This window comes from Vicia villosa, linkage group LG6 (genome assembly GCF_029867415.1).
Source record: "Vicia villosa cultivar HV-30 ecotype Madison, WI linkage group LG6, Vvil1.0, whole genome shotgun sequence".
Taxonomy (NCBI): domain Eukaryota; kingdom Viridiplantae; phylum Streptophyta; class Magnoliopsida; order Fabales; family Fabaceae; genus Vicia; species Vicia villosa.
This window is the reverse complement of record NC_081185.1, coordinates 84779116-84785795: the sequence shown is the minus strand read 5'-3', so window position 1 is coordinate 84785795 and position 6680 is coordinate 84779116. Positions and strand designations below refer to the sequence as shown.

Here is a 6680-nt window from a genome sequence, read left to right as displayed (position 1 = left end):
CATTTATTATTATTCTAAATTTATTTATATTTTCAGTTTATTATTATTTTATTACTTTCAATACAAATTAACTTTTGGTTTTAATTTATATTTTCATTTTATAAATATTTTCTGTTTATATATATTTTCTAAATTTTAAATAACGTTTTAATTTTTGGAATTAAACAAATTAATTTTTTAATTGTTTTTCAAAATAACGTTAAATAACTTTTATTTTCTTTTAAAATTTTAATTGTTTTTAATTTTTCAATTTACTTTCAATTGATAAAATAGAATTATATTTCAATTATTTTTAATTTATTATTATTTTATTATTTTCAGTTTTTAATTAGTAAATATTAAAATATTGTTTGTTTAATAACGTTTAAATATAATATATTTGAAAATTATATTTATTTATAGATTAAGAAATTAAATAGCTCAGTTGGCAAGGGTGTTGTAGAAATGTGTGGGAGGTCTTGGATTCAAGTCTCACTTGAAATAATAATAATAACTAAATAAATAAATAAAATTAAAATAAAAAAAATAAAGAGTTATTACGTGGTATTAAAAAGAATTCAAAATAAAAAATTAAATTTCATGTCAGCATATCAGCATTTCGCATCAAAATTAAATAAATAAATAATTTAAATAAACAGAACCACATCATTATTTTTGTTGACCAAATCCAATGAGAGACAAAACAAATGAATCTACAAATGGCAGGAATGAAATCTGAATTTTTTTTTACAGGGTTGTTATTGGAATTCGCCTCAAATGATACAAATATTTGTCTTATTCCATCAATGATACAAATATTTGTCTTATTCCAAAGTGTTCTAAACCTAACAACATGAAAGAGTTACGACCAGTCTCGTTGTGTAATGTGGTATAAAAGATAATTTCTAAGTTGCTTGCCAATAGGATAAAGAAGTATCTAGATAAATGTGTTTCACATGAGCAATTGGCATTTGTGGAGGGGAGATCTATTATTGATAATGCGTTGATTGTCATTGAAATTAAATAAAAATTCCAATACAAATAAATCATAACAAATCCCAAAAAATTACATAAACACTCCAAAAAAAAATATAAAAAGAATTTTTAATTCAATTTATAAAATAAATAATTGAAATTCAAGTGTTATAACTCCCCCACTTTTAGAATTTCCGTCCTTAAAAATTACCTAAAAGAAACAGTTTCAGATAAGACTCTCTCATCCGATTCTCCAACTCCCATGTCATGCTCTCTCCAGTAGGTCCTCCCCACACTACCTTTACTAAAGCGATCTTCTTACCATTCAAGTGTTTCACTTCTCGATCTTCTACCTTCAAGGGTGATACCTCAACAGTCAAGTTCTCTCTCACTTATACATCATTCACTTGAATCACATGAGATGGATTGGAAATATACCTCCTCAACTTAGACACATGAAAAACATTATGCAAGTTCAAAAGAAACGTTGAGTTATTAAATATGATGATTTTTTATAAATGACTTATGACTAATTAATACCACTACTATGAATAATAAATATAACAATGGTTGTGAAATACCTATAATGACGGTTTAACAACCTTTGTTACGTAAGGTATGGTTGTAGGTGGGTTATTTACAATCATAGTCTATTTTTCGTGGTAGTAAACTGGATAGCACGCTACATACAACCATTGTTGTATTAAATAACCTTTATTGTATGTCTTTTGGTAAAACTAAAGAAATGCAACATTAGAACAACAATAGAAGCAAGAACAACAAGAAGAACAAAAACAAGAAGGAGAAGAAGAAGAACAACAACAACAACAACAACAACAATAACAACAACAACAACAACATTAATAACAACAACAAGAACAACAATAATAACAACAAGAAAAATAAGAAAAAAAAACAACGATGACAAAAAAAGAACAACAAGAACAAGAACAATAACTAACATTGCTAACTTGAATCCATATTTTCATTATCTCATTCAAGTTGGAGAAGAGATGATGGAGTTCTAAAATTTGTTAATGAAAGAAATGATGTTTTCTAGTTTTGTTTATTGGAGAAATGATATTTTCGAGCTTGGTTTTAGGAGAAATAAAGTATCGTAAATGAAAGATAGCGTTTGAAGGTAGTACAGTTCGTCTCAGTTGGAAATTCTTATAAGTTTTAGGTTTCATGCGGATCACTAGTGGCAGTGTCTTGAGCGTTGATTCTCACTAAATGAATAAATACTTTTTAAGGGTGTTGAAGAAACTCAATAAACACGCTTATATTTCTCCATGACCCTGAGTGACTTTTCACCATGGTTGGAAGTTCCAACTGTTGTGAAAAGTGGCTTAAAAATAAATAAATAAATAAATAAAATTGTAGGTGCTAGGATTTGAACCCATGACCCCGGATGACTTTTCACGACGGTTGGAATTTTCAACCGTAATAGTAAAGTGGATAGCGCGCTACATACAACAACAGTTGTATTAAACAAGCGTTGTTGTATGTGTCTTTTAATAAAATATAAAAAATGCAATAGTAGAACAACAACAACCACAACAAGTTTCAAACTCATGACCATGCGCCACCTTTTATAACGGTTGAAACGTCAAATTGTGGTGAAAATTGGCTTAAAATGAAAATAAATAAATAAAACATCTAATTGACTATATTCTATCATATTTGATCCTTTGGCCATGGTAACGTAGGCGTCATTTTTGTACTAGTGTACGTGCAGTATGTGAAAGCATATCTTATTTATTTAATGGGACATGTAAATGTAGGGGTATATCTATTATTATCGTGGCTTAAATTTTATAAGACCGAAACAAAATAAATTTTACTGTGTGGTTGCCTAAGTGGCAGAATTAGCTAGGTTTTTATTTTCATTATGCATGCCATGACATACTTATCTTGCAGTTGCCCTAGGGGTAGGTAAAATTTATGTGTGTTATCTTAGTGATTTGTGACTATATCCTCTGCTCATATAATTTTGAAGACATGCATATTTTGCATATAGCACTTTACAGACGTTATTGTTGTTAATCTTGAATTAACTATTATATAGATTAAACTTCCGTTATTGATAATTTTGGGGAATACTATTATATAATATATTTATATTTTTTTAATTTTTAACTCTCAATTTAATTTTTATTATATAGATATGATTAATGCAAAGTGATTTTTACAACCAAATTTTAGATTGATTGATTTGTTGCCTGTTGTGTAATCGTGAAAAAGAAGAGTTTTTCAAACAAAAATAATAAGAATATGATGTAGTAATAAATTGATCGCAACATATTTTGAGTTTTTATGTTTATTATCTTTTAATTGAATTAAAAACTTTGTGATTTTCTTATTAAAAATTTGGATTGGCTTTGAATTGATTAATTTTTTAATAAATTTATTTTTGTTTAAATAAATATATTTTAATATTTTTTAAGTTGAGTTTTGGATTAAAATCTATGACGTTAGAGGATTAAGTCTGATCGAAAAAACCATGGTGTATTTGAAGGAGGGAGGGTTTTACGGAGAAAGTTATTGACTAAACTCCTAAAGATAAGGTCAATATTATCCCTTATACTTTTATGCTACATAATTTTTTTCATTTATATCCACACAAATGCATGATTTAAGTAAAGACATCTACAATATAAGAAAATAAGATGGTCTAGAAAATACCATTCTGCCCCTTTGCTTCTACATTGTGCCACGTGGACACCTTAAGCATCTTCCACTATTCTGCTGCTTTTACCATCTATACACGTTTTGATTCATGGTTTGGTTTATTGGAAAATACAATATTTTTAATATCTTACCTTGGAAACACAACCTGCAGACTTTCCCCTTCTATTCTTCCTTTTTGTCTTTTCAGCCTCACAATCCACCTGCTTCGCCGTCTTCTACTGTTCTCTGTCATTGCAAGCTTCATCCATACACCTCTTCCACTCCCTTTCATATTTCCACGTTTCCTCTCTTCTCTTTCTGCAACAAACCCTAATTTTTAGATTTTGTATTCCACAAACTCCATCCTAAAGTTCAGACCTGTCCATAACCACAAATTTTTACATCCTTTCTATCTTCCTCTCTCATGAAGGTTCTTCTCTCTTTCTCATCCTTCTTCAATTTTTCTCACTCTAATTTCTTCTGATTTACTATTTGTTATTTTAGGTTACATTTGATTGTACTAATTATATTCATTGATTTACTACAGATTTGGAGATGAAAATGCTTATCGATGTGCGATTCAGGTTTATATTTAGGTTTTGATATTTTGTGTTTCAAGCTTCCTGTCTTCTCACTCTGTCTCTTGCTCCGCCTTTTACTTTATCAGATTTTCGTTTCAAAACTCCTTCTTCGACGACGCCGCTTCGTATGGGGTTCTCTGATCGGAAGTTGCATATGTGATTCTGCCACAGTTAGTAAGTTGTTGAGTTGTTTAATAGTTAGGGTTTTGACTGGTTTTGTTATTGGATTTGATTTTATGGGTTTCGATGTATAATCATGCTTTTTGAATCTTGGATTTTGAATCTTACTGTTAAAATTTGTCAAGCTAATCCTTTGTATTTCAGATCATTCTACAACAAAGTAACGGTCTTGAGCGCTTATTCCTATGCAAAACCAAGGACGACCTACGCAAAGATGCTCACATGATGAAGTTCACATCCGTTTTTAATTGACTATTATCCATATGTCTTGAAAGTCGTAGAAGAAAGCTATATATTCACACTTTTGCTATGATTCCTCTAACATATTTGCAATTTTTTATTCATTAGCATTGTGAGAGGTATATATTTTTTATCCATCACTTATCTTTACATATTTGTTTTCTCAGGTGTATTTGAATCATTGCAGACACAAAACAATTTTATACTGAAGTTCAGGAAATTATACTTGCTAGCTACATTTAATCCTTTGATTGGCCTCTAAAGGCAAAAATGATGGGAATGAAAGTAATTGAGATGTGAATGACAATAGCTTACAATAGCTTACTGTCACTTGGTTCATAATGTTGATGGAATTCTATTTTGGAGTGTTTGTGGTTTGGAGTGCTAATATTGACATGGTTTGTTTATGCATAACAACAACTTAGTGCTTTTTGATGCATACTATTCTGCTTCTGTATTTTAAGCAGGCTCACAGCTCTACAACTAAGGTAGGGAATGGGGTCTTTATGTTTGTATTTGGTTTTTTAGTCTACTGGCTTTCAAGTTTTGTATTCTTCTATTTTATTTAGATATGTTCAAAGTTTAGAGTTTTATGAGACTAATAATGATCTTTTAGAAAGGAGAGGTTGCAACTATTTAAGGCACATCTTTTGGAACAAGGTTCGTTTGACTCTGCTGTTGAAGGATGTGATGGTGTCTTTTATATTGCTTCACCAGTTCGTGTTGTCGTAAATGACCCACAGGTTCATTCCATTCTATTGTCCACAAACAGTTATTTATGGTATGCTGGGTTAACTTTTGATTTCTATATTTCAGGTTGAGTTGATTGTTCCACTTATATCGCAATAGTCCTGGTTGCCCCACATCTACAGGTTGTTACAGATTCAGCTTTGGCTGTGATAATTCTACTGGCACTTATAAGGTAATGGTATCCTGTTACTTTCGTCATCAACTAAGAAGCAATGTGAAAATTTTAAGCTTGGGTGATAATGTTTGGAGGGATATTGAAAGTTTCCCTGTTGAACCTATATATGCGGATTATGCTTGTGGAACTGATTATGATGATGTGTATTTCAAAAGCATTATCACTTGGTTGGGTATTTGAAATAAACTTTGGTTTGTATTAGTTATAATTTCATAAAGAAATTTGTCAAGTACTTGGGGACATAAGATTTTGATGTACTGATAAACCACATATTTTTATAAGATTATGTTTAATTGGATTGGGAAATACATTATCGTGTGTTTTAAAGGTTTATATAATGCCAACATTCATTTGCTGTATATTCAGTTGTATATGTTTGAATTGGTTGGAAGAGACTAGGTTCTCTAATTCCTAGTGATAACGTTAGTTTCTATCAATTAGCTTTTCTATTTCAGCAACAATTTATCTTTTTTATTTTCTTATAACCAACTATGTAGGAATGATTCAGTCAATTGGTACTCTATTTATTTTTTCTATTTTATTTGTCATGTTGGTATGATCTGCCGGTTCATGGTAGAATTTGTGTGTGGTGACACTCTGCTAAACTATGCTGAAATATTTGATGTTATTAGAAGACTTTTGTTTTAACTTAGAGCCATTTACTTATATATATTGTGTGTTCAAACATTATTACCACAGAGAAACAGTTTTATAGTAGTAACAGTACAAGAAAGCAGTGTACTTTAGGGAAAGAGTTTTAAAAAATTAATGATTTCATGACTAACTGTAAAGTTCATAGTTGGCTCATGTCATACAGCCACTTTAAATCAAAGCTTTCCAGATATAATGAGAAGTGAAGGGTTGTTCACCAAAAAGTTCTAGATATAATTTAATAAGCTTTATATCAAGTTGTAGCTTATCTAAGCAGTGAATTTAATAAGATAAACTTGAAGCATTAAATGTAAGCAAATATAAGCAAAAAGTATAAGCATATATCATGAGTCTTGAGTTTAAATATTCAATTTATTATAATTATTCAATTCAGTTTATAATAAATAACCAATACTAACCTCACACAATTTATTCTAACCAATGCTAATCTATATTTGATAGTTGTTATCAATCTTTTG

General features: G+C 29.7%; 2 long non-coding RNA genes across 2 annotated transcripts; both read left to right on the top strand.

The window, feature by feature from the left end:
- Positions 1-3784: 3784 nt before the first annotated feature.
- On the top strand, positions 3785-4805 carry LOC131611801 (uncharacterized). The gene is made up of 4 exons (XR_009287147.1): positions 3785-4054; positions 4172-4208; positions 4292-4379; positions 4530-4805. It is a non-coding gene; the product is annotated as an uncharacterized LOC131611801 (long non-coding RNA).
- A 42-nt stretch (positions 4806-4847) lies between these two features.
- On the top strand, positions 4848-5848 carry LOC131611800 (uncharacterized). The gene is made up of 3 exons (XR_009287146.1): positions 4848-5113; positions 5242-5368; positions 5442-5848. It is a non-coding gene; the product is annotated as an uncharacterized LOC131611800 (long non-coding RNA).
- Positions 5849-6680: the final 832 nt, after the last annotated feature.